Consider the following 23,398-nt stretch of genomic DNA (forward strand, 5'->3'; position numbering starts at 1 on the left):
GAAGAAACTTTTCGGTCCTTTTTTATAACCCATTAAGACAATGTATTAAAAACCTTGTTTTAATGAAACGATTTTTTTCAAAAATTTCTTATTACGAAATATTTTTCTCAACATCAGTTTGAGTAGTTTTTACTTAATGGTGTTTTCAGAAACTGAAAAACTACTTCCACAAGTCGTAACGTGTAAACTCCATTTGTACTTTCAAAACAGAGCCACTCAAGGTGAAAATCTGCTCATGCTGAAACGAAAGTTGTTGTGTGAAAGCAAAAGCTAGTGTTTAGCCAAGAAGCAGTCGATTTCTGCGTACCAAACGTAAGGCACCCTGAGAACTCGCATGGGGGTCAACAAGATTTCGACTTTTCTAGTAGTCAGTATAATAACACAAATAAAGCACAAAATCTCAAGAAAATACAGCATATAACTATCACAAGGATACAATGGAGCCTCCCCTCCCCCTACTGGTTCAAAAAACTCAGCACACAACAAGAAAGTCTTGAGAGAACAGTATAGCTATATGTTATACTTTCTTGGATTTTGTGCTTTGTTTATATTGGTTTTTCACTTCATTCATATTGCAGCACAAAGCCTTTTTTGATATTTTTTTATTTAAAGGTGTATCTAAATATTTCGATAATTTTATCCATTGCTTTGCTCCAAAAACAATAATTTCTGCCCAATTAGTTATTAATATTTATTATATTGCTTTATATTTAATATTTAAATATAAAGCAAAAACATTTAGCAGAAATAAAATATTTGAAAGAAGAAAGCAGCATCCTTTTATACGAAATATCATATTATAGAGGAGCTTAGACATTTTTGTAATCAAATAAAAAAAATTATAGCTTAGTACATACACATAATAATACATAAAAGAAAAATGGATAGGGAAATTTGATGAGGAAATATAAGAAATATTAAAAGTAGCATATACTACTCTAGAAGTGCAAGTGCCCGGTGCGTCTGTCAACGAATCTTAAACATCCCGCGCATAGCACCCCCAGTAACCTTGAGCTTTGGAATACGATTTAAAATCTTTATATGAAAAATAAGATGGGAAAGGGGAAAAAAATCACACGACTTTTTTTCTTTTAATTATTGAATGAGAAGCTTGATCAACACGCGCGAAAGAGCGAAATTAGTCATCCTCAATAGAAATGTAATCCGATTCGAAAATTTGAACTCCACACCAGCTACATGAAGGCAAAAAATAAACCCCAACCTAAGAACAGCATAAAACGCATACAAATAAACAATATTTAGCTGCCATAAAGTGATTGAAATTCGATACCTGTTCTTAAAATAAACACAAACGCTGCAGCATGAATGAATGTGAGCAGTAAATAGTTGAAAACGTATCACAACATAATATCACACAAAAACGGAAGTGATAGTATCCCATGAGGCTGCTTCTGCCGCAATGCCACGGTCAAAACTGTGCACTGACATCTAGCGGTGAGTTTCGAGAACAAAATGATATTTTGTGATTTTTCTTTTTTTTCTTTTTCTGCTTCATGACCGGATTTCAACCGGGAAAAAGTTTTGTGACTCATGACGGGCATGAGGAATGGTGACTATGGATGTTTAAGGTGAAGGAAAAATGCGAGAAACTGTTTGATTGCTTCTCATATTCTACAATTTTTAAAATATAGGTAAAAGGTATAGTTCAGATAGTAAGAGTTTAAATTTTAATTTTTTTGGAATATTTCAGCAAAAAAAAAAAGGCACACCAAAAGTTTTCTGTCTCAATAATTCATTAGGCCACTGAGATCGCTAACCGTTCAATATGCCGAGGAGTTTTATTCGTGATTTGTGATAGCGAATAAAATTTGTGATTGGTACATAGCGAGTCACATAATTCATTGTCAGAATCGGATCCTATGTCCGTCGAACCTTTTGAGATCTTTTACGCATTGGATCTTGTGTGGCGAATGAAATTCATATTACGCAAAAACGAGTTATAATATTTACATGAAATACACTGTGTATTAGTGTAATAATAATGTGTATTTCATGTATTTCTGCTTTAGCCCAGGCTACTGGGCGGTAATTTTCTGAATATACAGTTATAATATTGTCAATTTTGTCGCATACATTAATAGTTTTTTTTTTTTTTTTTCCTTCGTACTTGTCTATTTCATTTCATTTGTAAATTTATTGTTTATTTATTTATTTATTTACTTAGTTTGTTGTTTTTATTTATTTATTTATTTATTTTTTGATTTGTTTACGTATTTTTCTATTATTAACTATTTCTTTCGGGTTTTGTATATCCATCATGTACTTGTTATTATTTCGGTATATTTTTTAACCATTACGTAGTTAAGATACTTATACAGTGCTTTAAAATGCCATAACCCAAGTTCTGCGGGAGCTTAGTATAATATAGTTTGTTTTAATGACAATTACATGAACTTTGCTTTGATGAGAAATTTGAACAATTTTCTAGATGTATTAAAAGTTATTTAGATCAATTTATTATGCATTTATTAAAATCAATCAAAAATTACATTTTTTTTTTCAAAAATTTTAAATATCTTTAAAATTTTTGCATTTTAAAAATGTGAGAAAATATATTTTTCTTGAAGATTAGTCAAGTTACATATAAAATTAAAGTGCAAGCAACTATCCTTAAAACTAGCTACAATAGAACTTGAGTTTTTTCTAAAGAATTTTAAAAGTTATTTACTCATCAATAACGAATGATATATATTTTTTAAAACTTTACATAACTTTTAAGAGCCAAAAGAAAGATGTTTGAAAATTTCATGAAAATCGGATATGGTCAGGTTTAGTGCTTATAGTTGGGGGCAAACCTAACCTGGAAGCACTGTGAAGAGGCTGCGCCGATCCTAACCACAGCATTACGACGCTGCCAGGTTAGGTTTGCCTAGACTGGTGGTTTGACATGGAATGACCTTTTATTTCACTATACTAGCTGCTTCGCCCGACTTTGCACGGTCTACCTCGAAAATAAAAGTTATGTCTAGTGACGCGTGTTCAACAATCAGGCTAGAAAAAAAAAAAAAAAACAGTAACATTTTGCGGCAGATCGCGGAAAAAATAACCAAGAACAAAACATTTTAAATTTCCCGATTACAGGAAAATTCTCAAAACAAAACAGAGAATTTTATTTGTTCATATTCGAGAAAAAAAAAATGGCTACTTATCTTTCGTTTAATGATTTTCTTCACGCTACAAATTTTACTAAAAGCATTGTTACGGAAGTTGAGATGAAGCACTGAATAATAATTTGAATCGAGGAAAGTCTTCGAAAAATAGGGATTTTATGTCGAAATCTAAGCGTTATAATTAATAGTTTTTAATTGATATCTCCGCTAATTATTATCAGAGGATTCTGTTAAATAGCATACATACAGTAAAACCTATCTACAACGATACTGTTATGACCAAAAAAAATATTGTTATAGATAGGTTATCGTTACAGACAGTTTGATTATTTGTGCTGAAATTTTGCTGTGACCAAGGAAAATATCGCTATATACAGGTTTATTGTTATATACAATATTGTTATACACAGCTGGTTTCACTGTGCATACATACATAGGTACATACGTTCAGTTTTTAATTATATAAGTTTTTAATTATATATTAATTATTATATTTAATTTTTGATGATTGATTTTCATGTTTTGTATTATGCTTTCAAAATGTCATTTATTATGAATGAAAAATTTGACATGAGTGCAGCAAGGGAAAGGGGTGAGCCACAGGTTTCAAAACATATCACACACCTGGTTATAACACTTCGCTAATCCAAGAAGCAAAATTAAGACTTGAAATACTGTACTGACTTTATCGAAACTTAAAATATTGTATGTAATTATATAATTTTTTACTTTCTTCTTCTACATTTAATTTATAGAAGAAAGTACAGTTGAACTCGGTTAATACGAAATGCCAAAAATTCACTTGTTCGTAACAACCGTGAATAAGTAAAATTGTGAAAAAAATTAAGATATGCGTATCTATATTTAAAACAGTTTTAAAGGAAAAGATTTAAAAAAAAAAGGAAAAAAAAAAGGATGTTCCACAGGTTTGCGGGTTTAAACAAAAGAGAAAAAAAAAGGGAAGTGGAGTCGCACCGGTTCGTTTGCGCAAAAATAAATAAATAAAATAAAACAAAATAAAATAAATGAATAAATAAATAAAAAAAAGGAATTGCATCAAAAAATAAACAAATAAAATTAATTTAATGAAAAAAAATTAGTAAAAAAATGTGTTCAGCCTTGAGGGCGCTTAGGCCGGAGGGTGTATCGACCGGCGCACAGTGGGGCGAAAAACGCCCAAAAGCGCTTTAAAAAGTTTTTAAACCTCTCTCGCTTGTTTGTTTACGTAGGCATGTTATTATAGAGTTTTTTTCGATTTGTTTGGGCTCAGGGTCCTAAGTTCGCAGGTTTACGCAGCTAATTCCTTTTTAGGGTCTTTCTACAGACCATTTATGACTAATTAATATTAATTTCTAAGAGGACATAAAAGGACTTTTTTTTTTGTAGAGTGTTTTGAAAAAAAAAAAAACAACCTCGAATTCTCAAATTTTCAGTGCTGATCAAAACCGATTTTCGGTTTGAGAATTTGATCACTCATTTTCTTCGTACTATTACTATCGTTAGAGAAATTAAATATACCCGCCTTTGATAAGAAAAAAAAAATAGACTGCTTAAAAGCAATTTTTGTTAATTCCCGCACTCATGGTTCTTCAACTTTCCAAAGGCTCCCTTCAGCTTTGTAGTGGACGAAGGGATCTAAAATTCCAGTTCTGATTGCCTAAGAGGTAGGCTTGTGCAAATATATTAATCCTCAATTGGTTTAATATGGGGGGGGGGGGAGACCCACCTATAAGCGCTTTTTGGCATTTTCGCCCCACTGTGCAGCGGGCAGACAGGTCGGAGAGCTACTTCGTTCTCCCCTGCTGAAAAGTATCTTAGAAGCTGGCAGGGCCTGATTAACGCACAGGCCAACTAGGCCTGGGCCTGGGGCCTCATCTGCCTCAGGGGCCCTGAGTTTTTAAAAACTTATGCATAGCATTGAAAAATCATGCCTTTTTGTGAAAATAAAAATTAATGATTTATTAATTAAAAGCATACCTCTTTTAAATAATCTTAAACATTATTTTGCATTGACTTAAAGCGATAGAATAGAGAGGGGATCTCCAAAGCATTGTGGGCCTTGGGCCTCACATTTAGTTAGTCGGGCCCTGGAAGCTGGGTAATTTTTGCCTTTGATTATTTTACAGTTTCATCTGTTTTTGTTTTCGAGGAATACTCAAAGGTTTCATGTTTTTTCTACATATTAAAAGCCATGAGTATGTTGATGAGTTTTCAGCTTCGAATTCTTCACATTAATTTGCCATTATCGTTGTCGCTTTCATTATTTTTTTTGTTTGCGTTAGCTTGAATTTGAACAGTATCCTCGGAAGTATGTCTCAGAAGTTACCAGATTGGTATCAACTTTTATGTAATTTTCAAATGCTCCTTCCCTCCAAATTAAAAGAAAAGAACCGTCATAACTTGTTCTCTGGATTTTCGACTCATCATCAACTTTCGATTGACTTCTGACAGTTAAAACAATTTTCCAAGAAAAGATAAGCTCAGCTGGAAGTTAATCGAAATTTTATAAATAACAAAAATATTGCTCGCTTTAAGCGGAATTTGCACGTTAAAAACGAGTTTCGCTCCCATATAGAGCTAACGTTGTATCAACTAAATCTGTCTGATTTCCTCGCACAATCCGGGCTCTCGTTAAATTACCCGCAGGGTTCATTGTAAGCGAGTTTGATTGTATTAATTAAACTTCAACAGGTGAAGTTCAATTACAAATAGATAATTTAAACGAAAAGAAGAAATTTGATTTTAGTGGGTATTTTATTGCTTTTTAAAATTTTTATTAATCAGAAATAAAATTTAAAAAAGAGAAAATTTACGGGAAATAAATGGTACGCATCATTAAAACAAGATAAAAATGAAACTAAAAAATGTTCTTCTGTTAGCAAACACTGTCGAGTTACTGTCCGAAAATTAAGTCTAAATAATACTAATTTTATTTAAGAGCAAGTAAAGAAGACAACATATCCGATTCAACAAAATCAAAAATCTTTACGCACGAAAATAAAATAAAATTCCGTAAATTATTAAAACCTCAAACAAAGAAGTTATGTACCTCCCGGGAGAGTTGTTTCCCGTTTTTTTCAGTTTTAAAGAACATTAACCTCAGGTAACTGGACGGATAACTTATTTCTTCGCCTTTTCCGTCTACTGGTTTACTGATTTTTGAGATTTGTTTGGATTAGTTCAAAACAAATCAAATATAATAGAAAACAATTATTTTTATTTACATTTTTGGCATTCCACTTTAGGCCACAGACCTTAATCAAAACTGAACATACAATAAGGGTACGCTGACTCAGATAGAAGCTTAGAATTTCTGCCATCATATCACAATGACTGTTTACGCCAAGGGTTCTCAACCTTTTTGAACTCGCCTTCATGCGGTTTGGTAAGTTGAGCTACAAAATTGACAATGTTTGTCTCTTTTTCTAGTAATAGAGAATAGTAATTGGTGCGGAATTGAATTTGGTTACTTTCGTACTAGTTTTGCAAAAGTATTCCAACTCAAATCCGCGACAATTCCACATCCTTTATCACTAAACTCTTCACGAAGAGGAAAACATTGTCAAACCCATCATCGTTCGACTAACCACAGTCACACTGTACCCCCTCTTTATGTATCATTGTTCATTTGCAAACTAGGGCCACTCGGATGGGAGGTCACTGTGACCACTGTGTGGATTTTAGGGGAGCCCAAGGCTTAGACAGCCCCCAAAAGGAAAAATTAATGCAACTATTTCTTTTTTTAAAAAATTAACTTCTCAATATAACACGAAGAAATGTATTACAGTTATTTTTAAAGAAGACAAAAGGCACAAATCCTATTTGAAAGAAAGCATTTTCGTTTGCTAAAGAAGTAATACTGGAGTCACAGACCAGTGCGGCAATTTAACTTACTGGTTTGGAACTCGAAGGAACGTAATACCGCCATTCGTCTATTAATTCTTCTTTGATATAATCAGTAATTGACATTAAAAAAAAAAAAAATGTGTGCAGATGTGCCTAGAAAAGCGCTATGAAAAATTGAAATGCGGGGGGGGGGGGGGATTTCAATTTCTTGGGTTCTTTCCAAAAATTATTTCTGTATCGGTCCTTAACTGTGACCTTCCAAAAAAATTCCTCATTTGGCAAACTTTGGCGATTCGGCACATTTGGAGACATAACTGCAATATTTAAATACCCGAATGGACCATTTCATTAGAAGTATCTACTCATGTGTGCATACTAGCATTCTATCATTCGGCAAAAATTTGAGTTCTATTCGGCAAATTAAGACTTTCCGCCCACCCAAACATTTAACCCCCAACGGAATACCTCAGTTTTACTAAAATACGTTACATTAGTTTAAGCTTATAATAGTTAAATCGTTAAAATTTAAGTACTAATACAGGGGCGAACTGGGTCCCGCAAGAGGGCGCCAACCGTGGCCCTCAAAGGGCGTAAAAAAAGGTGAAAAAAGAAAAAGGAAAAAAAAAAAAAACTAAGCGAAATGAAGTCGCACAATTTTATTCGCGCGCAAAAAAAAAAAAAAAAGGAAGTTGCACAAAAAATTTTTTAATAAAAAAAGGTGCTCAGGTTTGAGGTCGCATAGGCGGGTGAAATTTGTAGTACAATTAAATAGCAAATTAAATTATTCTAACAAAATGTTTTAGCCGTGATTTCGTATTAACCGTGGTCGCATTGAAAAAAAAAGTAACGTCAAAGAAACTGAAAGGTTGCCTATAGCAGGTCTGCGTCCTGGAGACCCTACAGCCTTGGAAATTTATACAAAATTACTTCGAGGCCCGGAGGATTGCTCCTGGGTTTTTTTATTTTAAATTTCGAAGTTTTCTTTTCTTTTTTTTTTTTTTTTTTTGTAAAATTAAGTTTTAAGCTAAAATTTCACGTAAAATGCCTAAAAAAGGGATGATGATTTTCACACCCCTTAACATTCTAAGTCGTTCGAAAGAGCCTTTTTTTTTTTTTTTTCACAAAATAAAGCTTGTTCCAATTTTCTCAATTAAATAGAGCAGCAGATATAAAGGGTTTCTATTTTTGAGAAAAGTCCAAAGCAGACCACGCCTAGGCTCAACTCAATTGACGTCCGAAGCTGAAAAGCAAAATATATTTCTAGAGACCACAGACCACGAATTTTTAAGCGACTTTTTCAACTTACAAAACTGTCGTTTTGCAATGCTCAAGGGCCCTTTAGCACATGTAAAAGTTGGTAGAAGTTAGTTTGGAGTCTTCTTCAAAACGTTTTTTTTTTTTTTTTTTTTTTTTTTTTTTTGAATATCTGGGTTATGCATATTTCTATTAAAGTCTTTTTGTCTTCAGGTGGGAGCGGGATTGTGTTCATATTATAAGCTTTAAACTAAAATTCTATTTTCTACGGGAGGGAGAGGGATTTTCATTATCTTAGAAACGGAACTCGTAACGCATTTCTTAATCTGATTCTTTCTTATAGACGATTTAAATTTTTGCGAATCAAACAAGGTTGTGGAGAAATTTTCGGGGGTTGGTGAGCACCAATGAGCAGGGGGCTGAGCTCCCTGGTCTTATTAAAAAAGAAAAAAGACAGTCGCGGTACTGGCCAGCAGAAGATATGCTTTTATTGACTTTTGGTGGATGTCTTAACATCCATAAGTTCATTCTTTTGCATTAAAAAAGGCGTTACTCGTAAACCTAAAACACGTGTCTGCAGTAATCTGAAATTTGTGCTAGTTGACGTTATTATTTCTTTTTTTACTTTTTATGCACAAAGACATTTAACTTATCATAAGTTTGTCATTTTTTACTTAAAACCCTTTAACAATTCATCCGTAGCGTAACCTCCGTGCAGCAGTCGGCAAGCATCGGCTGTTAACTGAAAGATTGGTGGTTAAAGTTCAAGCCCACCCGGGAGATTCATATAATTTGTACTTTTTCAGTTTAAAAAAAAAACAGGCATTTGCGGTACTGGTCGACCGAAGCTATTACGGTATACTCAGACGACTGTCCCTGGCTTAAGTACGGTAACTTTCTGCTTAAAACGAATTACGTTTCAGTTAATGCAGTTAAATTTACCCATTGAACAATATAAACTTACTAGAAAATCGCACGTCAAGGTGTGACAGATGAAAATTACTTCTACATTTGAACGAAACCATTGCCTTGTTTGGTGATATTTTAGTTGAAATTGTAACCCTAACTCCAGTGGATTAATCTTGAACTCTAGTAGATAGCGTTCATTGTTGACCTCTATTTCCTTTCTTCATTTTCCTAAAATGAGTCTAACCAGTAAAACAATTAAGTAACCGGATCCAGTTCAGCCTCGTCAAAATAAAGCCTTTCCTTGCATGTCAAATATCAAGAAAAAAAAATCAAATTATCAAAACGTGGAACGAGTTTCTTTGTTGATGAGCGTTACTCGATCATTCGCTATCATATACATGAGGATGTCATTCAATAAAAGCACAACTTCTGTCGGCCAGTCCAGTGACTGCCATTGTGTTCTTAAGTAACCGGATCCAGTTCAGCCTCGTCAAAATAAAGCCTTTCCCTGCATGTCAAACATCCAAAAAAAAAAAAAAAAATTATCACATCGTGGAGCGAATTGCTGATGACGTCAAGAGCGTTACTCGATCATTCGCCATTATATATATGAGGATGTCATTCAATAAAAGCATAACTTCTGTCGGCCAGTCCAGTGACTGCCATTGTGTCCTTAATTTCACTTGATATAAGAAAGTATTTTTCACCAGAAAGAAGCAAAATGACACATTATACAGGCCTGTTTTTTCCTTTTGAGATCATGATTTTCCTACGCGATTAAGCCAATGGGAATTTTTGGAAGATTTTTTTAATTATTATTATTCAATGAAGCAAAAGACAATCAAAAAATATTTTTAGAATTAATGATTTTATATGTAATCAAGAGGGGCGGAGAGTGAAAATGATAAATCTGTCAAACTCCATCGGATGTTGACTTAATGTTCCATAAAAGTCATTAATTACGCCAATGATCTGAATCTCTAAAAACCATTATTTCGGTTTCTAACTGCCGATCATAAATCTTTTCGGAAGAAAAAAAAATGGCTGCGTTTCGTAAAGGTGGATCAGAACATTTGAAAAAAAAAAAAAATATGCGTGAAATTAGTTAGGAAAATATGAATAAAAACCAGATAGTTATTTTATATCCCATTATTTTTACATATAAATCAGTTGCTTAATATGGCGAATTCGAGCAAATGTTTTGTGCTCGCACTTTCAATTTTGTACAATCCGAAAAAAACCAGAGGGAAACATGCTTTAAAAAAAAGTGAGTTTTCTCAAACAGTGGCCCTTATTTTCCAACTTCTGAGAGAAGTTAACTCCCACCCCCTGATCTTTCTTCAATCAGCAGAGAGAGATAGAAACGATGCATGCAAAATATTAGCTCAATAAAAATGCGTCAATGAACATAAAATTTTAAAATTTACAAATTTTCAACGAAAAAGTCATTTTTCAGACTTTCTTTTTTAATTTTGTTTCCTGGTAGAATTTCATTTTTGGTCTTCTACTTTCATAATGTTCGTTTTTGTCACATTGCATGTGTTTTCTCGCCTTTTCCTTCGACAAATTTTCGAGTCGGGAAATCCATAATTAAGCACTTTTATTATACTGGGCCTGATTGTCACGGAAAAATCTGAGGCCTTAAGCACTTTTATTATACTGGGCCTGATTGTCACGGAAAAATCTGAGGCCTTAAGCACTTTTATTATACTGGGCCTGATTGTCACGGAAAAATCTGAGGCCTGATTTTGCTTTAAGGCTAGACCACTTAGAGACTTCGGGATTTCACTAAATGATTTGCTTACTCTTGAGGTACAACTTAACGCTGAAAAATAAAATTCTAAAATAAAATTATTATTTCGTTAAGGATAGAAAACAGCAAATTTCATGTATTTTTCCCATTAAATGTTTAAATATAAATCTCGTTGTTACAAAGTTTGTTGCCTTGCAACAGTAATGTTAATAGTAATCATAATGAAAATTTTGAATCAATTCTTCTCTGGAGCAAAGAATGAAGTTTATTTACTGTCGTTGCTTTCTTAGGATTTTTATCCTCATCTATGAATATAATCGATAACGGGGCTAAAAGACATACTAGGATCTTTATCACAAGTAACTTATATGTTCTAAATCAATCTTTTGCTTATATCTTAGAAACTAGACTACTAAGAGACTTCGGAATTTCATTAAATGATTTGTTTAATCTTAGGTAGAAATTAACGCTAAAAAATTCAATTCTGAAATAAAAATTTTGTTTGAAAACGAAAAATTTTAAAATAGCAGATTTAAAAAAAAAAAAAACTAAAACACTTTTTCTAATGCACTCAAAAGGACAAAATAACTTTTCTGTGTCAGAAAGGACAATTTAAGTATTCCTATAGCTTTCAATTATTCTAAGAAATAGATTTCACAAACAAAGAAAAGTGCGCTCAACTCATTTTAAACCAAACTTTCCCATTAAGAAAAATCTGCATGTTTCAACACTCAAATTTATGATTGAAAACTAGATAATGATAAAACATTCTCTACATGACTTGAGCCGCACTTTTCTTTATTTGTGAAGTCTTTTTCTTGGAATAATTGAAAATTAATGGAATACTTAAACTGCCCTTTCTGACCCAGAAAAGTTATTTTGGGCTTTTCAGTGTATTAGGAAAATTGCTTAGTGCTTTTTAAAAAAAATCTGTTATTTATTATAACAGTTGCATCTTCATTATATATTTTTTCACAATAAATTATCATAATTAATGCACTCTTTTCACAAAATTATGAAATAAGACAACGGAAAAATATGTTTTGACCCTTTTTTGAGAAATTTCTATTATTGATATTTATACTGGTATTTCGGTATTGCGTTCAAAACAATACCGAATATCGGTATTGCATTTTGAGTCCAGTATTGCAGTCACTAATTATAGCACTAATGTACATAAAATTAGTTCAGGTTTTCTGGTATTTGTTTTATCTTTCCTTGAAGTATTATCCAAAATCAAAGGATATAGGGTTGGTTGGGGGAAGTGGGTCACCCCCCTAAAACTGAAATACGGATCAAGTTTTCAAACTTTTTTGCACAGGTCATGTTACATTTCATCACAGTGATTGGTTTTGTACACATTTGGGATTGGTGGATTTTTTGTTCTAGGTCCATACACTTAGTCAAAAAAAAAAATCTGATTTTTTTTTTTTTTTTTGAGAGAAAAATAGTTTAAAAAGTCTATATGCATTAAAAGGCTCAGAAAATTGAGTTAATCTGAGAGCGATGTCTAAAGCATATCTGTTACTGGTGCTGTTACTCTATATGAAAAAAAAAAAAAAACGCATCAAGTAATTGTGCCCGGTTTTTTGATACAAATAGCTTTATGTGCGTTGTCGAAAGCATCACACCGTAGGCTGCTTGATGCTCGTTTAAAAGTCCCCCCCCCCCCCCCCCAATGAATCAAAAGTTGTCGTTACCTTTCCTTCCTGATGAATTCTACTGCAATGTGCCTTGGCCTTGTTATTCTTTTTTCCTTGGGTTTTGGTTTTTGAACTACAGTCGAGTTCCGACTTACGCGAGGGATTTCGCGTTGTAGAAAAGAGTATGTATAAACATTTTTTTGAAACATACCAAATTCTTTAAGACACTTATAAACACCCCTCAAACTGCTTTAAAGCATTCCTCAACAAAACATTAAAGTTTCTTATAATTAGGAACTGTACTTTTACTGTAACCAAAACATAAAAAAGCTGCTTCATTCAACATGAAAAAACTGTTAAGATGCACAAAATAAATGATCAATGGCAGGGAAAGACATAAAATAAAACTACATGGCATGTACATCACGTAGTATACTTAATGTCGTGCGTACTTTTTAGTTAAGCATCTTTACAAACTTTAGATGAAACAGTGGACTAAGGTGCCATTTTATTTCATCAACTTTAATATTTAGATAGAAAAAAGAAAGACGCTGAGAGGTTACTTGATGCACTAATAAAGCGATGCGTGTACTAGTATGGTGAAGGGAACTTTCACTATCAGTGACGCAATAGGGATAAAATATATTCACGAAATCAATACTTAGGATCCAATAACGAAACCGATACTTCCTTCCAAAAAAATTCGTATTGCATTCGCGTTAGACCTAAAATTCGTTACTCGGGAAAAACTCGCGTTATAGCCATTTCGCGTAAGTCGAATCGCGTTGTAGCGGGAGTCGACTGTACACCAATCCGAGTGACTGGTAGTCCTTTTTGGAGCTGAAACAATACTAATTTCTTATCCTCTTCATTTTCCATCTGTCTCAAAGCACCTGCATGAGCTATATGCACTGGAGATCGAATTTCCACAGCAAAGTTTGTAAAGATGCTTCGTGACACAAAAAGTTATAGGAAAAGGCGGAAAAACACATACAATGCGACAGGAGTAAACAGTTTTACATAAAATTAAACGAATAAAATGAAAGAAGGCCGCCAAAAATGTAAATCTGAAGGAAAACTAACAAAAAACCTTTTTCTGCGAAAATTCGAAAACTTCATGTTTATTGAGACACCTTTTGCAGTCGTCCGATTGAGCTAATATTTTGCACACATAGTTTTTTTTTTCTTATTGGAAAAAGATACAGGAATTGGAGCGAACTTTTTTTTTTTTTTTTTTAAGTTAACAAGAACTTCCGTACAGAACTAAACGAGCCTACTTTCCCGTATTCTAACATCTGCTTTCTAGTACTTAATCAATATTCTCTCTTATCCGAGACTGCATATTACGTAAATTTAAACATTTTTAGCAGATTTCTAGAAACAAAATATGCCTCGCTTATCTGAAGAAACAAATGCGTAAGAAATAGATAAGCGAAAAAAATGTATTAGCACACTTTAAACAAAGCAGCTAATCTATTTGTTTTGAAAAAAAAAAAATCTTTAACCGCTTTCAAAAAGAAAACAAAAACAATTAAAAATCATAAGTTTATTAAAATAAATACATTATAGCCTATCAAAAAAAAAATCGTGTGTTTTTCTACCGTTGCCAAAAAAATAATTTAAAAATGAGTAAATAAACTCAAAAAAAAAAAAAAAAGCAATTTAAACGTGAAGAAATAACTTTCATCTTTATAAAAAGAAGTACCGTCTTTGCAGTTTTTTATGTTTAACCATAAAGAATTCTGAATTTCGTTTCATTAGCCGCTACCAAAAACAGAATACCTAAATTAAAACTTTAGAGTGAAAATAAAAACAAATCATATCAACAATAATTATTTCGCAGTAAAAACCAGGGCTGTGGAGTCGGAGTCGGTTTGATTTTAGGATAAATGAGTCGGATTCGGTCATTCCCCTTAAAAGTCCGCAATTCTGCCAATGTTAGTGGAGTCGGACTTCTTTTGGGATAAAGGAGTCGGAGTCGGAGTAAGTCATTTTCCCTCTATGTCCAAATTTTTGTCAAAGCAAAGAAGTCAGAACTGGAGTCCGACAATTTTTGCGATACAGGGGTTGGCCCTAAAATTATAGGAGTCGGAGTCGAGAGATGATCATCAATAGCTACTTCTAAGAGCTAAATGACTTGTCTGGGGGGGGGGGGACATCATACTCTTCACGATATGTGCTAAATGCTTTCGAAATAAAGGTTAAGTAATAAAACAAATACTATGACTAGATCTGTATATATATAACTGTTACACAGAAAATAAATCAACAATTCCTTGGTTAATAATTAAAAAAAAAGTAAAATGGTAAGTTTTTAAATTACATTTTTGTAAATGATTTCATCAGCCGTCCTTTTAAAATATTTTAAAATAGCGAACATACATCTTTGAATACAGCCTGACAGATGCTCAACTGATGACAATATTTTAGTTATTCTTTTCAATGTTATGTGTAATATCTAATCAAATATCTACGTATTGATTGAACGTTAACAGGTGATTGTGATCAGGAATTTTAGATATCCATATCTAATTGAAAATGATTATTGAGAAACCATTTTCGCTCACAGACATCCAAACTAAAGCCAAAAAATATTTCCGTGTTTATTTTTATTATCATGCCCTATTTCGGAAATGCTTAACCGGGACACCGGAATATCCCCCCCCCCCCAGCCAGCAGGGTGAGTATTCAAAAGGGTACACTGGTTGGTTTTTAGAGTGCTTTAGAAGTATAGTTCATTCTCAATGCTATGAATAAATGATTACTAATGGGGTTGTTTCCTTCAGTTAAAAGTAGTAGTTTTTGTCATTGAAATTGATAGAATAAGCAAAAAATAAATAAATAAATAAATAAATAAAATAAATAAATAAATAATAATAATAATGATAATATGGACCCAGAAAATACTTTCATTTTCCCAACAGTTAATTTTTAATTCATTTTTTAAAATATCCGATTTTTCAAACAAGGCGTGTTTTTGATGACGTCACAAATGATGCTTTTTGGCGAATCTTTCTACCACGTTTCCACGTTATGATAATCAAGAAGCGAATTAAAATTGCGTTCTACGCTTGCTATCAACCATATCGTTGCCAATACACGTGAGTAAAGATGTGAATTAATTATTTTGCGCCGTGAATGGCAACACTGAATGGCATTTCATCATTTGTGATGTCATCGGACAGAAGCGTAAACAATGAAAGCGCACCGATTTAGGTAATTTTTTAAAAATATTAAACTTAAACAAATTATTTAAAAAATGGTCAGATCCTAGGTTTTTAAGCATGCTCTTTCAGAAAAAAATACTTTCGAAGTTTTGGAAATGACCCCATTATGATCTTAAACCAGGGGTAAATAATACATGAAGCATTGAAGCAAGCAAATACATTAAAACGTTTTATTTCCTACACGTTAATATTTTTAAGTTACTTTAGTAAGAAGAAAAACTTTGAATGAAGAATAAAAATTTGAACAATATTTACATGTTCTCTGCATTGGCTAGGATTTTTTTAGAAAGTCTTTTTTGTTTTTAATTTCGTTGTAAAAATCCTCACATGTTAATCTGATACGAATTTTACAGGTCGATGTGTGTGTTACGAACCTATACCTCAGATTTAGACTAATTTAAGTCGCATACTCGCTATTTTACAAGAGATAGGAGAAACATTTGTCTGGCGCATGCAAAGGATAGGCGCGCTCTTTTAACACTGGTAAAAAATTACGGGGGATTTTTTTTTTGAGCAATCACGATTGCTTATTGTTCTCACTTGACTGTTTTTGGCGTTCCTTTGATTTTTCCCACCGCCACCCTCCGCACCATCACCGTCGACGGGTTCCTCACGATGCTGCTCCTCTAGCGAAAGCCGTCTCCAGGTTGCATCCATGTCCTACACACACGCGCATACATACACAACTACACACACACACAAACACATACACACGCGCATACATACAGACACCCACACATACACACACAAAAACATACACACACACATACACACAACTACCCACACATTCATACCTGCACACAGACACAAACACATATGCCTACTACACACACATACACATACCCCCCCCCCACAGACACAAACACACATGCCTACACACACATACACATAACCCGTACACACAAACACATACCCCCCCACACAAACACACACGCCTACATACACACACTCGTGATTGCGAAAAACATAATTTGAATTCAAGATGTCAAAATTCAAATTATTTTATTTTATTTTTTTTTCGGATTACGTTTGCATGGCTCGATGTGGGCTAGGACTGTACAATTCAGTAATAAATAGAAAATCGCAATTTCTGAAGTTACGTCAGTCTGGCTCTGAGGTTCAGAAATGGCGAAGTTTTTAATGCCTTGTAAGCAGTGGTGTTCATATAGGGTATACTCCATATACGCAGTATACTCTCAAACATTTTTAGACTTAAAGTGTATATACTCTCAAGATTCAAAAATTTTCATTTACAGTTTAGATTCTATCATCGCATTTTTAAATTTTCCTAAACCAATGACATGATTTAGCTACCGATTACAATTTTTTCCAAAAACCTTTATAGCTGCACATAAAGAGTAGTTATTAATCATTACAGTTGTAGTTAATTATCAAAACATAAGGGAAAAATATAAAACTTTAATTTTACCAGTTTTTTTTTCATCTCAGTGGAAAACCCGAAACTCTACCACCCTTGGGTTTATACCCTCAAAAATTTCTGGACACATTATGTATATGATCGCATACAGATATTGTGCATAATGGATTACTGGGAGTATGCCCTCAGAAAAATTGATGGGAACATGACCAAGGGCGGATTCAGGGGAGGGTCAAAGGGTCAGTTTTGACCCCCCTGTGACAAGAAATTTATTATGATCATTTTTAAACTTCCATTTTTTAGATCCGAAAAGATAGTTAATGGAATCAATACTAACCATTCTTTTGTTTGATTCTGTAAATAATTTTTTCGCCAGCACGACGTCATAATTCATAAGATTGACTGAGTTTGTTTACTAGGCTATTGCTATTGAGACTTGCCCCCCTTGCGAAAAGTTTTGGATCCGCCCCTGAACATGACTGTTTGTAAGTTATGGCATTTTAAATAATAATCCTTCACAATTAACTATTTTTAGACTTTTCTTGCCACTTTTAATCTATCTTTTACCGACACGTGATAATGAAGTAAACCCAAGGAGGATCTATCCTCCTTGAGTAAACCGGGATTTTGTCTGAAAACCGGAACTGTCCCGGTCAAACCGGCACGGATCGTGAAACCATATTCGTTCGTGTATCGCCAGGGACTGAAACTGAAACTTGGGAACTGCACGGTTCGTCGCACGCGGGAATTAGTCACTCCCTACCTGACAAGTAACATGAGTACATGTTTCATTGTTCGCTTATCGATAATGACGCAACAGAAAGGTTATGCTCATAAACTGCTGTAAAAAACGGTTTTACCGTGATACGTGTTCTTATCTCAAACGGCTGCCGCTTCCACTTTCCCGTAAGAAATGATAAGGTGTAATTACATGACATTCAAAAGTATTCTTACAGAGGTTAAAGAGTTGAAAACGTTTTTATTTGTGTTTTGTTGCAAAAAACTTTCTTCAATAGCAAATTTATATTTTGAAATTCGAATAGAAAATGAACACTGCGCCTGATCCTGTGTTTTTGCTCCTTTTGCACCCAGTCAGAAGCACTCCGACCGTGATTTTTTTGGGAGGGGTGCAACTCACGATTAACCGAATGGTAGAAAGCGGGGATGCACGCAAACCAATGAGAAAAGGCATTAGAAATTAGTGCAATAAATTTCAAAAACAAATTAAAACATTGCAATCAGGCACGAACACAGAACTTTTGGCGTCCGTCACAAATGACTTTTACGGGGTCCCCTCCATATTGTTTACCCTTGCGTTCCTACATACATATCACCCCTCTTTAAAAATCTCATGCCCCTTTAGACAAAACTTACGTAATAAGGAACACCACTTATCACCGATCAGTTATTATAGCCAGATTAAGAACAAATCATCTCAGAGGGATGAAAATGCTCCCGGACATACGTTGCCAGCAAAAATTGTAAGGTTTATAGCGCCGAATGCAAGTGAAAAGTAACCTAATACTGAGACACATTTTCGAATAACCAGCACTCCCGCCGCATGTTAAAAAATTGGGAATGGGGCCATTTGAAGACCACCTGAGAAGTGTTCCCTTCAGTCCAGAAACGCTATATATAGGGGCCTTATTTCAGTCAAGAGGTACGGTGCGGACAGCTGCAATCATCCGGACTTTTGATGTGATCCCAAATTCCATGAACACGAACTTCACGTAACAAGCGTAACTTAAAACGTGCAGCAAATGCTGTAGTTAAAAAAAATGTAGGGAGGGGGGGGATTCATCTTGCGTTTTGGCGTTTGGGGGGACGTACTAAATTGAAAAAGCGGATTCAAACACCTATTTACATTACATTTTTATTATTTTTGGCAGTAAAAACCCAAATTTGTTGGGGGGAGGGGGCGTTCCAAACGAGAGCATTGATGTGCAGAGAAAGGATGATAAGTTTATATGAACCGTTGAGAGCTTTTCAGAGCAGTAAATTTGGGTTTCAGAATTTACTGAACATCTTTTTGCCTTTTCTGTGTCGAATGATTTTTCCAGTCTGTTTATCCAATTCTCACACACATAAGAAACTAAAAATAAATAGAGAAAAATCTCAGCATTTTTGATCATTAATCCAATAAATAAAAAGTACAATGAACAGGAAAATTTCGTCTGTTTACGGTAATTTCCGTTTGAAAAGAAAAGAGATGAAAGAACCCCCCCCCCCCCTCGTCCTAGTTTGGCCCCTCAAAATGTTCCTTATAACAGTCTATAGTTTATGTAAAAACCTGAATGTGTTACTATATATATATATATATATATATATATATATATATATATATATATATATATATCTTTTTAGAATCTAGAGCTAATTCGGGGATGGCGAAATGGGGCTTTAAAAACATTTTGTATCGCAGCACCAGCGAGCAGAAAGTGTTGTCTATTTCTATTAAGTAGATAAACTACTTTTTGTAGTATCTAAAAATGTGACTCTGAATGTGAATGCATATTGTTTCTGCACTGTCGCGAGAGTCTCTTAGTGCTCTGTGGTTGACCTGTGCAATAATTTAAAGACGTTTAGTAAAATCTATTTGAATAAGACTTTAAGCAATGTACCAGCTTTGCAATTTTGCCGGACTCTTCTTAAAAATGCCTTTTGGATACAAAACTACGAAAACATCGTTTTCATCCGCAGAAGGGTACGTTTTCCAGTAAATACAGTTCAACGTCAGCAGTACCTAAAACAAAAGGGAAAAAAATAATGAAACTAACATTTAATACATACATAATGCACGATGTCTACAGTAAAATTTCATTACAGAGAATATCATTATTACAGAACATCCGCTTTTGCAAAATACCGTTCCAATCCCGTTTTAATTACCAGCAAATTGCTTGAATTTCATTACAACGAAATGTTCGTTAAAACGAAGAAAATTTTCGGTCACTTGAAGCTCGTTGTAATAGGATTTAACTGGGTCGATGTGATTTGTTCGCAGCTGATTTCCTCCACTTATAATTTCTTAAAATTTCATAACATCCTTCAATTTACATTCCGATACAATGCACTCTTTGATACTCCTGCGTCAAACGATTTCAATTTTACCTCATAAAAGCGGAAAGAAATAATAATAGAATGGAATATTTTTTTAGTCAAGCCCATAATAAACCAGGATAAAGAAACAAACTCTGTATTTTAAATTAACTTAACAATGAAATAATCAAAAGGTAAATGTTGTTTTGAACCTGCAATAAAACCAATATTATGAGCTCTGCAGGTGCCAATGATTCATCCTCGGTGCCTTAAAATAAGTTTTACACTTGTTCGTTTTGCAGTTCATGTTTTATTTCTGTCGGCGAGTTCCACTTTTTCCTGCTCTTTCGTGCTTTATAAATAAATCGCGCTGCACGTGGAAGAAGAAGAAAAACGGTGCGACATGCCAGGAAGAATTGGGGGAATGTCATTTGTTATGAATGGGATTCACAAATGTGCATCACGTGCAGCATAAATTGCTAATTAGTCCTCGAGCAGTATATGAATTTTTGTTTTACAATGTGTGCAATATATTTTAGCTCTTATTAGTAGAGTATCAAATGAGGCAGGGAGGGTGGTCAATATCCCTCACATGAAGAAAAACAAAATTATAACATTATAGCACCAATTAAAAACTATCTTGCTGAAAAAATACAATTTCCATACGTGTCTACCGATTTACCTATACACCTAATCTATCAGTTTATACCTATGTATCTATCCATCGCTTTCTTTATATTTATGCATTTCTATCTATCGATCTGTCTATATCTATCGATTTATATCTGTCTAACTATTTATATCAATCAATTTATGAACTTATCTCTCTCTATATTTGTATCTATCTATTTATCTACCTACTCTCTACTTATTTATATCTGTTCATTTATGTACCGATCTTTCTATATCTATTTATTTATCTACCTATATCTCTTTCTACACATATCTATCCATTTATTTATTTACCTATAAATCTCTAAATATATCTATCTACTATCTATTTATCTACGATTTTTCCACATATTTATATTTATTTGTTTATCTACCTACCTTTACATATATTTATACCAATTTATATCTACTTGATTTTACCTGTATACCTACTTACATCTATCTATCAGTAGATTTCTATCTATCTATCTATCTGTATCTGTCTGTCCGCCTGCGAGCGAATGAAATTAAATTAAAATCCCTTTCATGAAAACTTGGTTACGCCACTGACAGTCATGAATAAATAGAACTACGTCATTCAAAAGTACGTTTCAGTCTATTTTTCCGTAAAAGAAATAGAAAATGGCGAGGTGAGGGGGGATGATAGCAAATAAAAAAAATTATGCAAAAGCAGAAAATCTCTTCGAAAATAATGTATTTAACAAGTAACTAAAATTTAAAACCCCCTACTGAGTCGCAACTGTAGAATCAAGACGGAAAATTGAAACTCCTTAAAGCCTTATACTTTTTTAAAATTAATTTCAAGTATTTTATTTTCTAACAACTAGAAACTGGCAACAGATAAAAATTTTAAATCATTACGTTGAATTTCTTTGTCACCCAACAACGAATTCGGTGATCTATCAAGTGAATAAAGGCTTAGCCGTTATTAAAATCTGCTGTAAAAAGACGTTATAATTTGAATTCTATGTAACATAGAAGTTCCTAACACATTCTATCAGACACGGGAAAAAATTCTCTTTATTTTGGTATCAAATTTTAGATTTTTAAATCATGTTCTCATTGCAAAATTCACGAAAAACCTTTTAGAGATTTTTAATTAATATCTTCGTTAATTAATGTCATCCAAAGACGCAATCTAGCTAAGAACACTCTTGATCAACTCTCCTTTCGAACAAAAAAAAAGTTTTTCAAAATCAAATTCCCCGTCTTTTGTGTGTCGGGGGTTAAAAATAGAAAAATGTTAAAAACGAATTAAATTAGTTCAATACACATTTAGAAACAAAATTTTGAAAACTATCTTTTGAAATGGGGAAATGTGTATGGGTCAACTTGCTATCTGATGGGACGGTTTTGAGAAAATTTACTACAAGCGGACTAGTTTTATCAGAGTAATTTTTGGTGTAGAAACTAAAGCATAAATAAATAACACTTTGCTTCGCTTTGATAATTTTAAGCTTATTTTGTGTACATTGATAAGATTTAAAAAAATACTATTTCAAGTCGAAATTTAAACTTTTTATCTGAAACACTATAAATAAAATTGTTCCCGAAAATATTTTTGTGTGGTTTTCTTAGTGTTTGTTCCGTGAAGTTTCCATTTTTCAGGTCTGAAGCACTGTTATTAAATATTATGAGTTTTCCTAGAGAAAGCGAGAGAGAGAGACAGAGACAGAGTAAAAAAAAGCCCTCGATAGTGGAATTTTTCTGAAACACATTGCTTAATTAGTCTAATTTAATATCGTTTTCACAAGTAATAATTTTCTTTTTACTCAAAAATGTATGCGTTAATTGCTTTAACCGATGAAAATAATTATCTATACGAATAAAACAGAGTTTGTGTGTGTGTGTGTGTGTGTAATGCAGAAAGGACTTTCTAATAATCGTTTGCATCTTTTTTTACTAATAATAAAGCTGAAAGTCTCTCTGTCTTTCAGGATCTCCGTGACTCGTATAGCGCCTAGACCGTTCGGCCGATTTTCATGAAATTTGGCACGAAGTTAGTTTGTACCATGGGGGTGTGCACCTCGAAGAGATTTTTCGAAAATTCGATGTGGTTCGTTTTCTATTCCAGTTTTAAGAACAAAATTATCATACGATGGACGAGTAAATTACGAAATTATCATAACGTGGAACCGTAACGTGGGCACAAGCCAATTGGCGAGAAAATTCACCGTACATTATTTGTAAATATACAGGCGAATCAAAAGACCTTTTAATTTTCTATTACGGGCAAAGCCATGCGGGTACCACTAGTTTTAAATAAAATCTTATCTTTCCGCCAAAATTTCCAAGCTCGAACCAAACTCCTTTTATTAGAATTAAAAATTTCTTAAACTAGAGAGTACTGTACAAATTCAATAAGAAACTCGTATGAATAATATCTCGGTTTTCGAAGAAGAATAAAAGCTAATGCTAATAGTTGAAAGTGGTGCTTTTCTTTTTCTTCTTTTGGTATTAACTCCCACTCTTATTTATCAACAACGATGTTTATCTGGAGGTCAGTGAAGGAGATAAAAAAGGAAGCTGCTAAAACTCTGAAAATA

The 23,398-nt window shown here is 33.4% G+C and overlaps 1 protein-coding gene across 7 annotated transcripts in view; it reads right to left on the minus strand.

The window, feature by feature from the left end:
• LOC129221499 (endophilin-A-like) overlaps positions 1-23,398 on the minus strand; it is a 149,928-nt gene that overhangs the window by 44,077 nt on the left and 82,453 nt on the right. For 6 of the 7 annotated variants that reach the window (XM_054855986.1, XM_054855990.1, XM_054855987.1 and 3 more), the window contains exon 2: positions 19,763-19,884. The gene's annotated coding sequence lies outside the window, so the exon portion shown is untranslated. Of the gene's footprint in view, positions 1-1,291; positions 1,376-19,762; positions 19,885-23,398 lie in introns of those variants that run through there. The other variant, XM_054855985.1, reaches the window with a different exon arrangement.

This window comes from Uloborus diversus, chromosome 4 (assembly GCF_026930045.1).
Source record: "Uloborus diversus isolate 005 chromosome 4, Udiv.v.3.1, whole genome shotgun sequence".
NCBI classification, from domain to species: domain Eukaryota; kingdom Metazoa; phylum Arthropoda; class Arachnida; order Araneae; family Uloboridae; genus Uloborus; species Uloborus diversus.